This window comes from Pseudophryne corroboree, chromosome 1 (assembly GCF_028390025.1).
Source record: "Pseudophryne corroboree isolate aPseCor3 chromosome 1, aPseCor3.hap2, whole genome shotgun sequence".
Classification (NCBI taxonomy): domain Eukaryota; kingdom Metazoa; phylum Chordata; class Amphibia; order Anura; family Myobatrachidae; genus Pseudophryne; species Pseudophryne corroboree.
Genome location: NC_086444.1, coordinates 648,996,936 through 649,019,025, shown reverse-complemented (window position 1 = coordinate 649,019,025; position 22,090 = coordinate 648,996,936). Strand labels below are relative to the sequence as shown.

The following is a 22,090-nucleotide window of genomic DNA, read 5'->3' as shown; positions in this document are numbered from 1 at the left end:
TCTCCTGATAAGGGCAAGGTCCAGGGAACAGTTAGAGGTCGGAGTAGCACTATCTCAAGTAGTGCTACGACAGCACGGGTGGATTCTAAATATTCCAAAATCGCAGCTGATTCCGACGACACGTCTGCTGTTCCTAGGGATGATTCTGGACACAGTCCAGAAAAAGGTGTTTCTCCCGGAGGAGAAAGCCAGGGAGTTATCCGAGCTAGTCAGGAACCTCCTAAAACCAGGCCAAGTGTCAGTGCATCAATGCACAAGGGTCCTGGGAAAAATGGTGGCTTCTTACGAAGCGATTCCATTCGGCAGATTCCACGCAAGAACTTTTCAGTGGGATCTGCTGGACAAATGGTCCGGATCGCATCTTCAGATGCATCAGCGGATAACCCTATCTCCAAGGACAAGGGTGTCTCTCCTGTGGTGGTTGCAGAGTGCTCATCTTCTAGAGGGCCGCAGATTCGGCATTCAGGACTGGGTCCTGGTGACCACGGATGCCAGCCTGAGAGGCTGGGGAGCAGTCACACAGGGAAGAAATTTCCAGGGCTTGTGGTCAAGCCTGGAGACATCACTTCACATAAATATCCTGGAGCTAAGAGCCATCTACAATGCTCTGAGCCTAGCAAGACCTCTGCTTCAAGGTCAGCCGGTGCTGATCCAGTCGGACAACATCACGGCAGTCGCCCACGTAAACAGACAGGGCGGCAGAAGAAGCAGGAGGGCAATGACAGAAGTTGCAAGGATTCTTCGCTGGGCAGAAAATCATGTGATAGCACTGTCAGCAGTGTTCATTCCGGGTGTGGACAACTGGGAAGCAGACTTCCTCAGCAGACACGACCTCCACCCGGGGGAGTGGGGACTTCACCCAGAAGTCTTCCACATGATTGTGAACCGTTGGGAAAATCCAAAGGTGGACATGATGGCGTCCCGCCTCAACAAAAAACTAGACAGATATTGCGCCAGGTCAAGGGACCCTCAGGCAATAGCTGTGGACGCTCTGGTAACACCATGGGTGTACCAGTCAGTGTATGTGTTCCCTCCTCTGCCTCTCATACCCAAGGTACTGAGGATCATAAGAAGGAGAGGAGTAAGGACTATACTCGTGGCTCCGGATTGGCCAAGAAGGACTTGGTACCCGGAACTTCAAGAGATGCTCACAGAGGACCCGTGGCCTCTACCTCTAAGAAAGGACCTGCTCCAGCAGGGACCCTGTCTCTTCCAAGACTTACCGCGGCTGCGTTTGACGGCATGGCGGTTGAACGCCGGATCCTGAAGGAAAAAGGCATTCTGGATGAAGTCATCCCTACCCTGATCAAAGCCAGGAAGGATGTAACCGTACAACATTATCACCGTATTTGGCGTAAATATGTTGCGTGGTGCGAGGCCAGGAAGGCCCCTACAGAGGAATTTCAACTGGGTCGTTTCCTGCATTTCCTACAAACAGGACTGTCTATGGGCCTAAAATTAGGGTCCATTAAGGTTCAGATTTCGGCCCTGTCGATTTTCTTCCAAAAAGAACTGGCTTCAGTTCCTGAAGTACAGACGTTTGTCAAGGGGGTACTGCATATACAACCTCCTTTTGTGCCTCCAGTGGCACCTTGGGATCTAAATGTAGTTTTGGGATTCCTAAAATCACATTGGTTTGAACCACTTTCCACTGTGGACTTAAAATATCTCACATGGAAGGTGGTAATGCTGTTAGCCCTGGCTTCAGCCAGGCGTGTCTCAGAATTGGGGGCTTTATCCTATAAAAGCCCTTACCTAATTTTTCATACGTACAGGGCAGAATTGAGGACTCGTCCTCAATTTCTCCCTAAGGTGGTTTCAGCATTTCACTTGAACCAGCCTATTGTGGTGCCTGCGGCTACTAGGGACTTGGAGGACTCCAAGTTGCTGGACGTAGTCAGGGCCCTGAAAATATGTTTCCAGGACGGCTGGAGTCAGAAAATCTGACTCGCTATTTATCCTGTATGCACCCAACAAGCTGGGTGCTCCTGCTTCTAAGCAGACTATTGCTCGCTGGATTTGTAGTACAATTCAGCTTGCACATTCTGTGGCAGGCCTGCCACAGCCAAAATCTGTAAATGCCCATTCCACAAGGAAGGTGGGCTCATCTTGGGCGGCTGCCCGAGGGGTCTCTGCTTTACAACTTTGCCGAGCAGCTACTTGGTCAGGGGCAAACACGTTTGCTAAATTCTACAAATTTGATACCCTGGCTGAGGAGGACCTGGAGTTCTCTCATTCGGTGCTGCAGAGTCATCCGCACTCTCCCGCCCGTTTGGGAGCTTTGGTATAATCCCCATGGTCCTTACGGAGTCCCCAGCATCCACTTAGGACGTTAGAGAAAATAAGAATTTACTTACCGATAATTCTATTTCTCATAGTCCGTAGTGGATGCTGGGCGCCCATCCCAAGTGCGGATTGTCTGCAATACTTGTACATAGTTATTGTTACAAAAATCGGGTTATTATTGTTGTGAGCCATCTTTTCAGAGGCTCCTCTGTTATCATGCTGTTAACTGGGTTCAGATCACAGGTTGTACGGTGTGATTGGTGTGGCTGGTATGAGTCTTACCCGGGATTCAATATCCTTCCTTATTGTGTACGCTCGTCCGGGCACAGTATCCTAACTGAGGCTTGGAGGAGGGTCATAGGGGGAGGAGCCAGTGCACACCAGGTAGTCCTAAAGCTTTTACTTTTGTGCCCAGTCTCCTGCGGAGCCGCTATTCCCCATGGTCCTTACGGAGTCCCCAGCATCCACTACGGACTATGAGAAATAGAATTATCGGTAAGTAAATTCTTATTTTTTGCCTTATATTCCCTCACAGCCTAAGAAAGCACCACATTATCGAATGCAGTCCTTTCGATCACAGAGAAACAAGAAAGTACGAGGTGCGTGCTTTCTTGCCAGAGGTAAGGGCAGAGGGAAAAAGCTGCACAACACGGCTAGTTCCCAGGAACAGAAGTCCTCCCCGGCCTCTACAAAATCCACTGCATGATGCTGGGGCTCCGCTGAAGGAGTACGCCCCAGTGGGGGCACGTCTTTGAGTTTTCAGCCACATCTGGGTTTACTCGCAGGTGGATCCCTGGGCAATAGAAATTGTTTATCAGGGTTACAAGCTGGAATTCGAAGAGGTGCCTCCTTGTCGGTTTTTCAAATCGGCCCTACCATCTTCTCCCCAGGAAAGGGAGATAGTCTTAAATGCAATTCACAAATTGTATCTTCAACAGGTGGTGGTCAAGGTTCCCCTGCTTCAACAAGTAAGGGGATATTATTCGACCCTGTTTGTAGTCCCGAAACAGGACGGTTCGGTCAGACCCATATTATATTTAAAATCCTTGAACCTATACTTGAAAAGGTTCAAGTTCAAGATGGAATCGCTAAGAGCGGTTATCGCCAGCCTCGACAGAGGGGGGATTTTATGGTATCCCTGGACATAAAGAATCCATACCTTCATGTTCCCATTTATCCACCTCATCAGGCGTACCTAAGATTTGCGGTACAGGATTGTCATTACCAAGGTAATGGCGGAAATGATGGTGCTACTGCGAAGGCAAGGTGTCACAATTATCCCGTACTTGGACGATCTCCTCATAAAAGCGAGATCAAGGGAGCAGTTGCTGAACAGCATATCACTTTCTCTGAAGGTGTCACAGCAACACGGCTGGATTCTCCATTTCCCGAAGTCGCAGTTGGTTCCTACGACTCGTCTAACCTTCTTGGGCATGATTCTGGATACAGACCAGAAAAGGGTTTATCTTCTGATAGAAAAAGCTCAGGAACTCATGACTCTGGTCAGGAACCTATTGAAACCAAAACAGGTGTCAGTGCATCACTGCACTCGAGTCCTGGGAAAAATGGTGGCATCATGCGAGGCCATTCCCTTCGGCAGGTTTCATGCGAGGACCTTCCAATGGGACCTATTGGACAAGTGGTCCGGGTCACATCTACAGATTCGTCAGTTGATCACCCTATCCCCCAGGGCCAGGGTATCTCTCCTGTGGTGGCTGCAGAGTGCTCACCTTCTAGAAGGCCGCAGGTTCGGCATTCAGGACTGGATCCTGGTGACCATGGACGCGAGCCTCCGACGTTGGGGAGCAGTCACACAGGGAAGAAATTTCCAAGGTCTTTGGTCAAGTCAGGAGACTCGTCTCACGTCAACATCCTGGAACTAAGGGCCATATACAACGCCCTACGGCAAGCGGAGACCTTACTTCGCGACCAACCAGTTCTGATCCAGTCAGACAACGTCACCGCAGTAGCTCATGTAAATCGCCAAGGCGGCACAAGGAGCAGAGCGGCGATGGCGTAAGCCACCAGAATTCTTCGCTGGGCGGAGAGTTATGTAAGCGCTCTGTCAGCAGTGTTCATTCCGGGAGTGGACAACTGGGAAGTAGACTTCCTCATCAGGCACGACCTGCAATCCAGGAGAGTGGGGACTTCATCAGGAGTTGCAAGTCAGTGGGGACTGCCCCAGATAGACATGATGGCGTCCCGTCTCAACAAAAAGCTACAAAGGTATTGCGCCAGGTCAAGAGACCCTCAGGCAGTAGCTGTAGACTGCCTAGTGACACCGTGGGTATTCCGGTCGGTCTATGTATTTCCTCCTCTTCCTCTCATACCCAAGGTGTTGAGAATAGTAAGAAAAAGAGGAGTGAGAACAATCCTCATTGTTCCAGATTGGCCACGAAGGACCTGGTATCCGGATCTGCAGGAAATGCTCACAGAAGATCCGTGGCCTTTTCCTCTAAGACAGGACCTGTTGCAACGGGGCCCTGTTTGTTTCAAGACTTACCGCGGCTGCGTTTGACGGCATGGCGGTTGAACGCAGGATCCTAGCGGAAAAGGGTATTCCGGATGAGGTCATTTGTACGCTGATAAAGGCTAGGAAGGACGTGACATCTAAACATTATCACCGTATATGGCGAAAATATGTTTCTTGGTGTGAGGCCAGGAATGCTCCTACGGAAGAATTCCACCTGGGCCGCTTCCTTCACTTCCTACAAACTGGAGTGAATTTGGGCCTAAAATTAGGCTCTATTAAGGTTCAGACTTCAGCCTTATCCATTTTCTTTCAAAAAGAATTGGCTTCTCTCCCAGAAGTACAGACTTTTGTGAAGGGAGTGCTGCATATTCAGCCTCCTTTTGTACCTCCGGTGGCGCCTTGGGACCTTAACGTGGTGTTAAGTTTCCTTAAGTCACACTGGTTTGAACCACTTAAAATGGTTGAGTTGAAATATCTCACTTGGAAGGAAGGTGGTCATGTTATTAGCCTTGGCTTCGGCTAGGCGAGTGTCGGAATTAGCGGCTTTATCACATAAAAGCCCTATCTGGTTTTCCATATGGAAAGAGCGGAATTGCGGACCAGTCCTCAATTCCTGCCAAAAGTGGTCTCATCCTTTCATATGAACCAACCTATTGTGGTGCCTGTGGCTACACGTGACTTGGAGGATTCCGAGTCCCTTGATGTGGTCAGGGTTTTGAAAATTTACGTGGCCAGAACGGCTAGAGTCAGAAAAACAGGAGCACTGTTTGTCCTGTATGCAGCAAGATTGGCGCCCCTGCTTCAAAGCAGACTATTGCTCGCTGGATCTGTAACACGATTCAGCAGGCACATTCTACAGCGGGATTGCCGTTGCCTAAATCGGTTAAGGCCCATTCCACTAGGAAGGTGGGCTTCTTGGGCGGCTGCCCGAGTGGTTTCGGCACTACAGCTGTGCCGAGCTGCTACTTGGTCGGGTTCAAACACCTTTGCAAAGTTCTATAAGTTTTTGATACCCTGGCTGAGGAGGACCTCCTGTTTGCTCAATCGGTGCTGCAGAGTCATCCGCACTCTCCCGCCCGTTTGGGAGCTTTGGTATAATCCCCATGGTCCTTACGGAGTACCCAGCATCCTCTAGGACGTTAGAGAAAATAAGATTTTAAACCTACCAGTAAATCTTTTTCTCCTAGTCCGTAGAGGATGCTGGGCGCTCGTCCCAAGTGCGGACTAATTCTGCAAGACTTGTATATAGTTTTGCTTACATAAGGGTTATGTTATAGTTTCATCGGTTTTGGACCGATGCTATGTTGTTTTTTCATACTGTTATATACTGTTATATGGTGTGGCTGGTATGAATCTTGCCCTTGGATTAACAAAAATCCTTTCCTCGTACTGTCCGTCTCCTCTGGGCACAGCTTCTCTAACTGAGGTCTGGAGGAGGGGCATAGAGGGAGGAGCCAGTGCACACCCAGAGTCAAAGTCTTTCTTAAAGTGCCCATGTCTCCTGCGGAGCCGGTCTATCCCCATGGTCCTTAAGGAGTCCCCAGCATCCTCTACGGACAACGAGAAAAAGATTTGCCGGTAGGTTTAAAATCTTTATATATATATATATATATATATATATATATATATATATATATATATATATATATATATATATATATATATATATATATATATATATATATATTTATATATATATATATATATATATATATATATATTTATAAATATATATATATAAATATATATATATATTTATATATATATATATATATATATATATATATTAATATATATATATATATATATATATATATTAATATATATATATATATATAATATATATAGCAATCGTGAGTAATAAATCACAGGTACTTTACTGACAAATATCCACTCGCATACATTTCAATAATAGGGTAACCGGTGCAATGAAGAGAACCAGTGTAGCATCCGGACTGCTGACACTGGTAACCGCCGCTGCCCCTCTGGTTCCACAGTCACTGTAATATCCAGCTCCACGGACTCCACAAAGCTGACCTCACACTCCGGTACTCCGGTTAATGGGTATCACGTAACACGTCCTGCTGGCCACGCCCAACGCGTTTCGTCACGGGACTTCGTCAGGGGGTGTGGTCGGCACTATCATCTCAGCTTATTTATACCAAAGCCGCAATAATGCACAGAATTCTATAATCAATTAGCGCTAACAATTTAAAACCAACATTACTCTAATACAGTACTTACACATATCACACCATCAAATGTTAATATATTATACAATACATACAAAATGTATTAATTTAAAAACGCACTGAGACAACGACATCTAGAGCAGCAAATATATAGTATTATCTTAAATAACCAATTAATCATAAAAAAAACCTTTATTATCTCAGCGGCGGTTACCAGTGTCAGCAGTCCGGATGCTACACTGGTTCTCTTCATTGCACCGGTTACCCTATATTGAAATGTATGTGAGTGGATATTTGTCGGTAAAGTACCAGTGATTTATTACTCACGATTGCACCCTCCATTCTTTTTCTCTTTTACATGATTTGAGGAGTACGGTAGCTCCTGAAGGAGGATTGCAGCAACATACATTCGGACTTATATTGAATACAAAAGACTCTATTTCTCATTGCGCGGTCTTGTTCTTTGTTGTAATGTATGTATATGTATGTATATGTATGTATGTATGTATGTATGTATGTATATATATGTATATATATATATGTATATATATATATATATATATATATATATATATATATATATATATATATATATATATATATATATATATATATTATGTGTATATATATATATATATATATATATATATTTATATATATATATATATATATATATATATATATTTATATATATATATATATATATATATTATGTATGTGTATTTCTTTCTTTGACGTCCTAAGTGGATGCTGGGACTCCGTAAGGACCATGGGGGAAATAGCGGCTCCGCAGGAGACTGGGCACAACTAAAGAAAGCTTTAGGACTACCTGGTGTGCACTGGCTCCTCCCTCTATGACCCTCCTCCAGACCTCAGTTAGAATCTTGTGCCCGGCTGAGCTGGATGCACACTAGGGGCTCTCCTGAGCTCCTAGAAAAGAAAGTATATTTTAGTTTTTTTTTATTTTCAGTGAGATCTGCTGGCAACAGACTCACTGCTACGAGGGACTAAGGGGAGAAGAAGCGAACCTACCTGCTTGCAGCTAGCTTAGGCTTCTTAGGCTACTGGGCACCATTAGCTCCAGAGGAATCGAACACAGGGCCCGACCTCGATCGTCCGGTCCCGGAGCCGCGCCGCCGTCCCCCTTACAGAGCCAGAAGCAAGAAGATGGTCCTGAAAATCGGCGGCAGAAGACTTCGGTCTTCAACAAGGTAGCGCACAGCACTGCAGCTGTGCGCCATTGCTCCTCATGCACACCTCACACTCCGGTCACTGATGGGTGCAGGGCGCTGGGGGGGGGGGCGCCCTGAGCAGCAATATTAACACCTTGGCTGGCAAAAAAATCACAATATATAGTACTAGAGGCTATATATGTGAAAAATACCCCTGCCAGAGATCCATAAAAAAGCGGGAGAAGTCCGCCGAAAAAGTGGCGGGGCTATCTCCCTCAGCACACTGGCGCCATTTTCCCTCACAGCTCCGCTGGAAGGATCGCTCCCAGGCTCTCCCCTGCAGTTTCCAGACTACATAGGGTAAAAAGAGAGGGGGGGCACTAAATTTAGGCGCAATATTGTGTATACAAGCAGCTATTGGGAAAATCACTCAGTTACAGTGTTAATCCCTGTGTATATATAGCGCTCTGGTGTGTGCTGGCATACTCTCTCTCTGTCTCCCCAAAGGGCTTTGTGGGGTCCTGTCCTCAGTCAGAGCATTCCCTGTGTGTGTGCGGTGTGTCGGTACGGCTGTGTCGACATGTTTGATGAGGAGGCTTATGTGGAGGCGGAGCAGATGCCGATAAATGTGATGTCACCCCCTGCGGGGCCGACACCTGAGTGGATGGATAGGTGGAAGGTATTAACAGACAGTGTCAACTCCTTACATAAAAGGCTGGATGACGTAACAGCTGTGGGACAGCCGGCTTCTCAGCCCGCGCCTGCCCAGGCGTCTCAAAGGCCATCAGGGGCTCAAACGCCCGCTACCTCAGATGGCAGACACAGATGTCGACACGGAGTCTAACTCCAGTGTCGACGAGGTCGAGACATATACACAATCCACTAGGTACATCCGTTGCATGATCTCGGCAATGAAAAATGTGTTACACATTTCTGACATTAACCCAAGTACCACAAAAATGGGGTTTTATGTTTGGGGAGAAAAAGCAGCCAGTGTTTTGTTCCCCCATCAGATGAGTGAATGAAGTGTGTGAAGAAGCGTGGGTTCCCCCGATAAGAAAATGGTCATTTCTAAAAAGTTACTGATGGCGTACCCTTTCCCGCCAGAGGATAGGTCACGTTGGGAGATATCCCCTAGGGTGGATAAGGCGCTCACACGTTTGTCAAAAAAGGTGGCACTGCCGTCTTAGGATACGGCCACTTTGAAGGAGCCTGCTGATAAAAAGCAGGAGGCTATCCTGAAGTCTGTATATACACACTCGGGTACTATATTGAGACCTGCAATTGCCTCAGCATGGATAGTGCTGCTACAGCGTGGTCTATTACCCTGTCAGGACATGGATACTATTTTGCTAACCATAGAGCATATTAAAGACGTCTTATATATGAGGGATGCACAGAGGGATATTTGTCGGCTGGCATCCAGAATTAATGCAATGTCCATTCTGCCAGGAGGGTATTAGGGACCCGGCAGTGGACAGGCGATGCTGACTTTAGAAGGCACATGAAGATTCTGCCTTTATAAGGGTGAGGAATTGTTTGGGGATGGTCTCTGGGACCTCGTATCCACAGCAACAGCTGGGAAAGAAATTTTTTTACCTCAGGTTTCCTCACAGCCTAAGAAAGCACCGTATTATCAGGTACAGTCCTTTCGGCTTCAGAAAAGCAAGCGGGTCAAAGGCGCTTCCTTTCTGCACAGAGACAAGGGAAGAGGGAAAAAGCTGCACCAGACAGCCAGTTCCCAGGATCAAAAATCTTCTCCCGCTTCATCTGAGTCCACCGCATGACGCTGGGGCTCCACAGGTGGAGCCAGGTGCGGTGGGGGCGCGTCTCGGGAACTTCAGCGACCAATGGGCTCGCTCACAGGTGGATCCCTGGGTTCTGCAAGTTTTATCACTGGGATACAAGCTGGAGTTCGAGGCGACTCCCCCTCGCCGTTACCTCAAATCAGCCTTGCCTGCTGCCCTCGAGGGAAGGTAGTACTGGCGGCAATTCACAAGCTGTACTCCAGCAGGTGATAATCAAGGTACCCCTCCTTCAACAAGGCCGGGGTTACTATTCCACAATGGTTGTGGTACCGAAACCAGACGGTTCGGTGAGACCCATTCTAAAATTGAAATCCTTGAACACTTATATACGAAGGTTCAAGTTCAAAATGGAATCGCTCAGGGCGGTTATTGCAAGCCTGGACGAAGGGGATTACATGGTATCACTGGACATCAAGGATGCTTACCTGCATGTCCCCATTTACCCTCCTCACCAGGAGTACCTCAAAATTGTGGTACAGGACTGTCATTACCAATTCCAGACGTTGCCGTTGGTCTGTCCCCGGCACCGAGGGTATTTACCAAGGTAATGGCCGAAATGATGATACTCCTTCGAAAAAAGGGAGTTATAATTATCCCGAACTTGGACGATCTCCTTATAAAGGCGAGGTCCAGGGAGCAGTTGTTGGTCGGAGTAGCACTATCTCGGGAAGTGCTACAACAGCACGGCTGGATTCTGAATATTCCAAAGTCGCAGCTGGTTCCTGCGACGCGTCTACTGTTCCTGGGTATGGTTCTGGACACAGAACAGGAAAAAGTGTTTCTCCCGGAGGAGAAGGCCAAGGAGTTGTCATCTCTAGTCAGAGACCTCCTAAAACAAATACAGGTGTCGGTGCATCAATGCACGCGAGTCCTGGGAAAGATGGTAGCTTCTTACGAAGAAATTCCATTCGGCAGGTTCCATGCAAGGATCTTCCAGTGGGATCTGTTGGACAAGTGGTCCGGGTCGCATCTTCAGATGCATCGGCTGATAACCCTGTCTCCAAGGGCCAGGGTGTCGCTGTTGTGGTGGCTGCAGAGTGCTCATCTTCTAGAGGGCTGCAGATTCGGCATACAGGACTGGGTCCTGGTGACCACGGATGCCAGCCTTTGAGGCTGGGGGGCAGTCACACAGGGAAGAAACTTCCAAGGACTATGGTCAAGTCAGGAGACTTCCCTACACATAAATATTCTGGAACTAAGGGCCATTCACAATGCCCTAAGTCAGGCTAGACCCCTGCTTCAACACCAGCCGGTGCTGATCCAGTCAGACAACATCACGGCGGTCGCCCATGTAAACCAACAGGGCAGCACAAGAAGCAGGATGGCGATGGCGGAAGCCACATGGATTTGCCAATGGGCGGAAAATCATGTGTTAGCACTGTCAACAGTGTTCATTCCCGGAGTGGACAACTGGGAAGCAGACTTTCTCAGCAGGCACGACCTCCACCCAGGAGAGTGGGGACTTCATCCAGAAGTCTTCCAAATATATTGTACACCATTGGGAAAGGCCACAGGTGGACATGATGGCGTCCCGCCTCAACAAAAAGCTAAAAAGATATTGCGCCAGGTCAAGGGACCCTCAGGCGATAGCTGTGGACGCTCTGGTAACACCCTGGGGGTACCAGTCGGTGTATGTGTTCCCTCCTCTGCCTCTCATACCCAAGGTACTGAGAATAATAAGAAGGAGAGGAGTAAGAACTATACTCGTGGTTCCAGATTGGCCAAGAAGAGCTTGGTACCCAGAACTTCAAAAAATGATCTCTGAGGACCCATGGCCTCTGCCGCTCAGACAGGACCTGCTGCAGCAGGGGCCCTGTCTCTTCCAAGACTTACCGCGGCTGCGTTTGACGGCATGGCGGTTGAACGCCGGATCCTGAAGGAAAATGGCATTCCGGAGGAAGTCATCCCTACGCTGATTAAAGCTAGGAAAGAAGTGACCGCAAACTATTATCACCGCATATGGCGAAAATATGTTGCGTGGTGTGAGGCCAGGAAGGCCCAACGGAGGAATTTCAGTTGGGCCGTGTTCTGCACTTCCTACAGTCAGGGGTGACTATGGGCCTAAAATTGGGTTCCATTAAGGTCCAGATTTCGGCTCTGTCGAAAGAACTGGCTTCACTGCCTGATGTTCAGACATTTGTTAAGGGAGTGCTGCATATTCAGCCCCCTTTTGTGCCTCCAGTGGCACCTTGGGATCACAACGTGGTGTTGGATTTCCTAAAGTCACATTGGTTTGAGCCACTAAAAACCGTGGATTTGAAATATCTCACGTGGAAAGTGGTCATGCTGTTGGCCTTGGCTTCGGCCAGGCGTGTGTCAGAATTGGCGGCTTTGTCATATAAAAGCCCTTATCTGATTTTCCATATGGATAGGGCAGAATTGAGGACTCGTCCCCAGTTTCTCCCTAAGGTGGTATCAGCTTTTCATTTGAACCAACCTATTGTAGTGCCTGCTGCTACTAAGGACTTGGAGGATTCCAAGTTGTTGGACGTAGTCAGGGCCCTGAAAATGTATGTTTCCAGGACAGCTAGTGTCAGGAAAACTGACTCGCTATTTATCCTGTATGCACCCAACAAGCTGGGTGCTCCTGCTTCAAAGCAGACTATTGCTCGCTGGATTTGTAGTACGATTCAGCTTGCACATTCTGCGGATGGACTGCCGCATCCTAGATCAGTGAAAGCCCATTCCACGAGGAAGGTGGGCTCTTGGGCGGCTGCCCGAGGGGTCTCGGCTTTACAACTTTGCCGAGCAGCTACTTGGTCGGGGTCAAACACATTTGCAAAATTTTACAAGTTTGATACCCTGGCTGAGGAGGACCTAGAGTTTGCTCATTCGGTGCTGCAGAGTCATCCGCACTCTCCCGCCCGTTTGGGAGCTTTGGTATAATCCCCATGGTCCTTACGGAGTCCCAGCATCCACTTAGGACGTCAGAGAAAATAAGATTTTACTCACCGGTAAATCTATTTCTCGTAGTCCGTAGTGGATGCTGGGTGCCCATCCCAAGTGCGGATTGTCTGCAATACTTGTATATAGTTATTGTTAACTAAAGGGTTATTGTTGAGCCATCCGTTGAGAGGCTCAGTTATATTTCATACCGTTAACTGGGTATAGTATCACGAGTTATACGGTGTGATCGGTGTGGCTGGTATGAGTCTTACCAGGGATTCAAAATCCTTCCTTATTGTGTCAGCTCTTCCGGGCACAGTATCCTAACATAGGTCTGGAGGAGGGTCATAGAGGGAGGAGCCAGTGCGCACCAGGTAGTTCTAAAGCTTTTAGTTGTGACCAGTCTCCTGCGGAGCCGCTATTCCCCCCCCCCACGGTCCTTACGGAGTCCCAGCATCCACTACGGACTACGAGAAATAGATTTACCGGTGAGTAAAATCTTATTTTTATATAGATAGATAGATAGATATAGATGAAGCATGAAAAAAAGCGGCACTCAAAGTCTGGTGAAGAAGTTAAATATATTTCACACGTAGTGGTGAACCGACATTTCGGGGACCAAGCGCCCCTTTTTCAAGGTTCACCTAGAAAAAAAAAAAAAAAGGGGCGCTTGGTCCCCGAAACGTCGGTTCACCACTACGTGTGAAATATATTTAACTTCTTCACCAGACTTTGAGTGCCGCTTTTTTTCATGCTTCATCTACCCACCAATTCCTGAGATGGCACCAAAGCAGTAAAGTTGAGGAGGGGGAGTGCCGGTCCGGATAGACTGTATATATGTGTGTGTGTGTGTGTGTGTGTGTGTGTGTGTGTGTGTGTATATATATATATATATATATATATATATATATCTATATATATATATATATATTTCTCTATCGTCCTAAGTGGATGCTGGGGTTCCTGAAAGGACCATGGGGTTCCTGAAAGGACCATGGGGAATAGCGGCTCCGCAGGAGACAGGGCACAAAAAAGTAAAGCTTTACTAGGTCAGGTGGTGTGCACTGGCTCCTCCCCCTATGACCCTCCTCCAGACTCCAGTTAGATTTTGTGCCCGAACGAGAAGGGTGCAATCTAGGTGGCTCTCCTAAAGAGCTGCTTAGAGAAAGTTTAGTTTAGGTTTTTTTCTTTACAGTGAGTCCTGCTGGCAACAGGATCACTGCAACGTGGGACTTAGGGGGAAAGTAGTAAACTCACCTGCATGCAGAGTGGATTTGCTGCTTGGCTACTGGACACCATTAGCTCCAGAGGGATCGAACACAGGCCCAGCCGTGGAGTCCGGTCCCGGAGCCGCGCCGCCGACCCCCTTGCAGATGCTGAAGCGTGAAGAGGTCCGGAAACCGGCGGCTGAAGACTCCTCAGTCTTCATAAGGTAGCGCACAGCACTGCAGCTGTGCGCCATTTTCCTCTCAGCACACTTCACTGGGCAGTCACTGAGGGTGCAGAGCGCTGGGGGGGGGCGCTCTGAGAGGCAAATATAAACCTTATACAAGGCTAAAAATACCTCACATATAGCCCATAGGGGCTATATGGAGATATTTAACCCCTGCCTGACTGGAAAAATAGCGGGAGAAGAACCCGCCGAAAAAGGGGCGGGGCCTATCTCCTCAGCACACGGCGCCATTTTCTGTCACAGCTCCGCTGGTCAGAACGGCTCCCAGGTCTCTCCCCTGCACTGCACTACAGAAACAGGGTAAAACAGAGAGGGGGGGCACATTAATGGCTATATATATATATATTAAAGCAGCTATAAGGGAGCACTTAATATAAGGATATCCCTTGTATATATAGCGCTTTGTGGTGTGTGCTGGCAGACTCTCCCTCTGTCTCCCCAAAAGGGCTAGTGGGTCCTGTCTTCATTAGAGCATTCCCTGTGAGTTTGCGGTGTGTGTCGGTACGTGGTGTCGACATGTATGAGGACGATATTGGTGTGGAGGCGGAGCAATTGCCAAATATGCAGATGTCACCCCCCAGGGGGTCGACACCAGAATGGATGCCTTTATTTGTGGAATTACGTGATGGTTTATCTTCCCTTAAACAGTCAGTTGAGGACATGAGGCGGCCGGACAATCAATTAATGCCTGTCCAGGCGCCTCAAACACCGTCAGGGGCTGTAAAACGCCCTTTGCCTCAGTCGGTCGACACAGACCCAGACACGGGCACTGATTCCAGTGACGACGGTAGAAATTCAAACGTATTTTCCAGTAGGGCCACACGTTATATGATTTTGGCAATGAAGGAGACGTTACATTTAGCTGATACTACAGATACCGTAAAACAGGGTATTATGTATGGTGTGAAAAAACTACAAACAGTTTTTCCTGAATCAGAAGAATTAAATGACGTGTGTGATGAAGCGTGGGTTGCTCCTGATAAAAAGTTGATAATTTCAAAAAAGTTATTGGCATTATACCCTTTCCCGCCAGAGGTTAGGGCGCGCTGGGAAACACCCCCTAAGGTGGACAAGGCGCTCACACGCTTATCCAAACAAGTGGCGTTACCCTCTCCTGAGACGGCCGCACTTAAGGATCCATCAGATAGAAAGATGGCACATGCAGGTGTTATACTACGACCAGCTATAGCAACTGCCTGGATGTGCAGTGCTGGAGTAGTTTGGTCAGAATCCCTGATTGAAAATATTGATACCCTAGATAGGGACAATGTTTTACTGTCGTTAGAACAAATAAAGGATGCATTTATCTATATGCGTGATGCACAGAGGGATATTTGCACACTGGCATCTCGGGTGAGTGCTATGTCCATTTCAGCCAGAAGAGCCTTATGGACACGACAGTGGACAGGCGATGCGGATTCAAAACGTCACATGGAGGTTTTGCCGTATAAAGGGGAGGAGTTATTTGGAGTTGGTCTATCAGACTTGGTGGCCACGGCTACTGCCGGGAAATCCACTTTTTTACCTCAAGTCACTCCCCAACAGAGAAAGGCACCGACCTTTCAACCGCAGCCTTTTCGCTCCTACAAAAATAAGAGAGCAAAGGGCTTGTCGTACCTGCCACGAGGCAGAGGAAGAGGGAAGAGACACCAACAGGCAGCTCCTTCCCAGGAACAGAAGCCCTCCCCGGCTCCTGCAAAAACCTCAGCATGACGCTGGGGCCTCTCAAGCGGACTCGGGGACAGTGGGGGGCCGTCTCAAAAATTACAGCGCGCAGTGGGCTCACTCGCAGGTAGACCCCTGGATCCTGCAGATAATATCTCAGGGGTACAGGTTGGAATTAGAGACGGATCCTCCTCATCGTTTCCTGAAGTCTGCCTTACCAACCGTCTCTTCCGAAAGGGAGAGGGTGTTGGAAGCCATTCACAAGCTGTACGCTCAGCAGGTGATAGTCAAAGTACCCCTATTACAACAAGGAAAGGGGTATTATCCCACTCTATTTGTGGTACCGAGGCCGGATGGCTCGGTAAGGCCTATTCTAAATCTGAAGTCCTTGAACCTCTACATAAAAAAGTTCAAGTTCAAGATGGAGTCACTCAGAGCAGTGATAGCGAACCTGGAAGAAGGGGACTTTATGGTATCCTTGGACATCAAGGATGCGTATCTACACGTTCCGATTTACCCCGCACACCAGGGGTACCTCAGGTTCATTGTTCAAAACTGTCACTATCAGTTTCAGACGCTGCCGTTCGGATTGTCCACGGCGCCTCGGGTCTTTACCAAGGTAATGGCCGAGATGATGATTCTTCTTCGAAGAAAAGGCGTATTAGTTATCCCATACTTGGACGATCTCCTAATAAGGGCAAGGTCCAGAGAACAGCTGGAGACAGCTTTAGCACTATCTCAAGAGGTGCTAAGACAACACGGGTGGATTCTGAATATTCCAAAATCCCATTTAATCCCGACAACTCGTCTGCTGTTCCTAGGAATGATTCTGGACACGGTTCAGAAAAAGGTTTTCCTTCCAGAGGAAAAAGCCAAGGAGTTATCCGATCTGGTCAGGAACCTCCTAAAACCAGGGAAAGTGTCATTACATCAATGCACAAGAGTCCTGGGAAAAATGGTGGCTTCTTACGAAGCAATTCCATTCGGCAGATTCCATGCAAGAATATTCCAAAGGGATCTGTTGGACAAATGGTCAGGGTCGCATCTGCAGATGCACCTGCGAATAACCCTGTCACCAAAGACAAGGGTGTCACTTCTGTGGTGGTTGCAGAAGGCTCACCTATTAGAAGGCCGCAGATTCGGCATTCAGGATTGGATCCTGGTGACCACGGACGCCAGCCTGAGAGGCTGGGGAGCAGTCACACAAGGAAGAAACTTCCAGGGAGTATGGACGAGTCTGGAAAAGTCTCTTCACATAAACATTCTGGAACTAAGAGCAATCTACAATGCTCTAAGCCAGGCGGAACTTCTCCTGCAAGGAAAGCCGGTGTTGATTCAGTCGGACAACATCATGGCGGTCGCCCATGTAAACAGGCAGGGCGGCACAAGAAGCAGGAGTGCAATGGCAGAAGCTGCCAAGATTCTTCGCTGGGCGGAGAATCACGTGATAGCACTGTCAGCAGTGTTCATCCCGGGCGTGGACAACTGGGAAGCAGACTTCCTCAGCAGACACGATCTTCATCCGGGAGAGTGGGGTCTACATCCAGAAGTCTTCAACATGTTAATAGACCGTTGGGAAAGACAAATTGTAGACATGATGGCGTCTCGCCTCAACAAGAAACTGGACAAATATTGCGCCAGGTCAAGAGATCCACAGGCAATAGCTGTGGACGCACTGGTAACTCCTTGGGTGTACCAGTCAGTGTATGTGTTTCCTCCTCTGCCGCTCATACCAAAGGTATTGAAGATCATACGGCAAAGAAGAGTAAGAACAATACTAGTGGTTCCGGATTGGCCGAGAAGGACTTGGTATCCGGAACTTCAAGAGATGCTCACGGACGAACCGTGGCCTCTACCTCTGAGAAGGGACCTGCTACAGCAGGGTCCCTGTCTTTTTCAAGACTTACCGCGGCTGCGTTTGACGGCATGGCGGTTGAACGCCAGATCCTAAAAGGGAAAGGCATTCCAGAAGAAGTCATTCCTACCTTGATTAAGGCACGGAAGGAAGTCACCGTGAAACATTATCACCGCATTTGGCGAAAATATGTAGCGTGGTGCGAGGATCGGAGGGTTCCGACGGAGGAATTCCAACTGGGTCGTTTCCTACATTTCCTGCAATCAGGATTATCTATGGGTCTCAAATTGGGATCCATTAAGGTTCAAATTTCGGCCCTGTCAATATTCTTCCAAAAAGAATTGGCCTCTGTCCCTGAGGTCCAGACTTTTGTCAAGGGAGTACTGCATATACAGCCTCCTGTGGTGCCTCCGGTGGCACCGTGGGATCTAAATGTAGTTTTAGATTTCCTCAAATCCCATTGGTTTGAACCATTGAAAAAGGTGGATTTGAAATATCTCACATTGAAAGTGACTATGTTACTAGCCCTGGCCTCTGCCAGGAGAGTATCTGAATTGGCGGCTTTATCTTATAAAAGTCCTTATCTAATCTTCCATTCGGATAGGGCAGAACTGTGGACTCGTCCGCATTTTCTCCCTAAAGTGGTATCAGCATTTCATCTGAACCAACCTATTGTGGTGCCTGCGGCCACTAGCGACTTGGAGGACTCCAAGTTGTTGGACGTTGTCAGAGCCTTAAAAATATACATTGCAAGGACGGCTGGAGTCAGAAAATCTGACTCGCTGTTTATATTGTATGCACCCAACAAGTTGGGCGCACCTGCTTCTAAGCAGTCGATTGCTCGTTGGATTTGTAACACAATTCAACTTGCACATTCTGTGGCAGGCCTGCCACAGCCTAAAACTGTAAAAGCCCACTCCACAAGGAAGGTGGGCTCATCTTGGGCGGCTGCCCGAGGGGTCTCGGCATTACAACTCTGCCGAGCAGCTACGTGGTCGGGGGAGAACACGTTTGTAAAATTTTACAAATTTGATACCCTGGCAAAGGAGGACCTGGAGTTCTCTCATTCGGTGCTGCAGAGTCATCCGCACTCTCCCGCCCGTTTGGGAGCTTTGGTATAATCCCCATGGTCCTTTCAGGAACCCCAGCATCCACTTAGGACGATAGAGAAAATAAGAATTTACTTACCGATAATTCTATTTCTCGGAGTCCGTAGTGGATGCTGGGCGCCCATCCCAAGTGCGGATTATCTGCAATACTTGTACATAGTTATTGTTAACTAATTCGGGTTATTGTTAAGGAGCCATCTTTAAGAGGCCCTTTCTGTTGTCATACTGTTAACTGGGTTTAGATCACAAGTTGTACGGTGTGATTGGTGTGGCTGGTATGAGTCTTACCCGGGATTCAAAATGCCTCCCTTATTGTGTATGCTCGTCCGGGCACAGTACCTAACTGGAGTCTGGAGGAGGGTCATAGGGGGAGGAGCCAGTGCACACCACCTGACCTAGTAAAGCTTTACTTTTTTGTGCCCTGTCTCCTGCGGAGCCGCTATTCCCCATGGTCCTTTCAGGAACCCCATGGTCCTTTCAGGAACCCCAGCATCCACTACGGACTCCGAGAAATAGAATTATCGGTAAGTAAATTCTTATTATATATCTATCATATATATAATATATATATATATAACATATATATATATATAACATATATATATAATATATATATATATATATATATATATATATATATATATATAACATATATATAATATATATATATATATATAACATATATGATCGAAGATTTGAACCAACTGGCATCACCAGTGAGGTTCACGTACACTGTATCAACCACTGAGATTTGTTTTCTTGACATTAAGGTAATTATCAGAGAGGGGAGGTTCATAACTACCCTCTTTCGGAAGGCCACTGACCGTAATACCACACTTTTAGCTATCAGCCATCACCCCCCATCGTTAAAAGACAACTTACCGGTATCTCAGTACCTTAGGGTGATGCGTATAAACTCTGAGACCGAAGCAATGAACACACAAATTATTGAGATGACGGCCAGATTTATTGAACGGGGTTATAAACGAAGGATCCTTGAGGGATGCCTGAAGAAAGCCACTAGGATTTTCAAGGGAGAAACTAGAGCTAGAAGTAATAACACCGGCAGGATGACATTCTCCACTACCTATAATGGGATGTCTGGATGTATTCGTAAATCAATCAATAAACACTGGCCCATTGTGACCTCGGATTCTACACTACCATTTACCCATATGCCGACACCGATGATGGCATTTGGTAGGGGACCAAATTTAAGACAGCTTCTAATGCGCCCTACGATGTTCCCAGATGAGAATCTTGACAAGTTTAGTGTTATGAAACAAAAACCTGGATGTTTCTCCTGTGGGGGTTGTGTAACCTGCAGGTCCATGGTGACGGGTCCCACTGTGATGCACCCCCAGACAGGGAAGAAAATACGTATTACATATCACTTACATTGTCGTTTAGACCATGTTATATATATACTGATATGTCCATGTGGTTTATACTATGTGGGGCTCACCACCAGGCCCTTTAGAGATCGAATGGCCAATCACCGTACCTCAATCCGTGCAGCTTTTGAAACTGGGAGTACTGATAAACCAGTGGCCCGACATTTCTTTGAAAACAAACACCAGGTGTCAAGCATGAGATGCAAACTGATAGATTGGGTTCCACCTATACAGGGTGGTGGAGACAGAACTCTCGCGCTCAAGCAGCGCGAGAGTTACTGGATCTACACCTTGGATACGGTTTTTCCAAAGGGAATGAACGAGTATAACCCATTGAATCTTTTCATTAAACGGTAAAAATGGCCTCATATGCTGATATGTTCCCCTTACTAAGGGTTATAACTCAGACCCTTGTGATGGTTCGTTGAATCTACCTTTTGGCCTTTATATACTTTTTGGTTGAAGGAGACCCTGTCAATTAGGGTCCTTTGGACAATTTTTGGTCTGACCAGGTGACTCTTGCCACCTGGGCCGGACCGTAGTCTCTAGCCCCTGCTCTTATCTCCTACAATTGATTTTTTGGAGTGTGAGGTTATGTTATTTTATTTATAGATAAGTGTACCATTTTCTGATATTATGTATTAACTGTATAAATATGTACATTATCCTTGTGTGACATCTCCCTTAGTATATATTGGTTTTATCATACCTGACTGTTATCTTTGGGGTTGTTTTGCCCCATAGGGATATCCTATATACTCTGACAATATGTTCATCTGATATTGCCAAGGGGGAAGGGATTGTTATGTTTATATGTACTAATTATTGTCTTTTTGCATTTTAAGAAATATTTATCCGTGTGATGTATTTCGACACTCATATGTCCAAATTTTATTGGGACAATGCCTATTATGTATGTAACTAGTACTTTGATGTTGGAGATGAGAATTGTTGGGCTAGACCACTGTGGATGTTATATCACTTCAAGCCCTCAGGTTCCAATGTTGCATGATGCATCTTGAGCGTTACATACATGTATGTCTATACATGGGTTGTTCTCTATATGTTTATGCATGTATATGTATATATATATGGATACATTTGAATTTTGACCTTTACTATTCTCTTTATTTTTATATTTATTTATTTTGTATTTATTTTTATTTATTATTTTTTATTTTAATATTTCTCATTAATATTTTATTTTATTTTATAGTTTATTTATTTTTTGATTTAATTATACTCAATTATTTTTTTTTATTTTTTTTTATTTTTTTTATTTTTTTATTTATATTATCATTTTTTATCTCTTATTATCTTTGTATAATTTTTATTTCCCTTTATTCTATATACACTTTCTAGCACATTGTCTATTAGTGGCACTATTCCCTATTGGCGGTGGTAGCCCAGTGGACATATTATTTTAGATTCCGTAAGCTGATTGTAACAACACCTGGTGATGTGAGTATCCCTGGTCAGCTGTAGCGATGCGTCCCACCATTACCTGGTGGAACGCACACTTCCGGTGTATGGCACGCATGACGCTCGCGGGGAGTCTAGTGACGTACTTCCGGTCCGCGAGATACACGGTGCTTCCCTGACTTAGGTGTGTAGCGGCTATGGCGGTGTCTGGTGCCGGACGCTCGCTTGTGGTTGCACATGGGTGGGTTATGTTGTTCATTGATGAGAGTTGTCAGTGCGGGTTTGACCATGCAGGAATTTGCTGATTACGGGCAGCGGATGTGACGTTGGTGATCACTTCCGGCCGCCCGGGTTTAAATGTTCTGTCATACAGCC

The 22,090-nt window shown here is 46.8% G+C and overlaps 1 protein-coding gene across 4 annotated transcripts in view; it reads left to right on the top strand.

Annotated features, from left to right (window-relative positions):
- The window catches only part of RNF38 (ring finger protein 38), a 514,010-nt gene that overhangs the window by 386,396 nt on the left and 105,524 nt on the right, over nt 1–22,090 (top strand). The gene's annotated exons all lie outside the window — the stretch shown is intronic.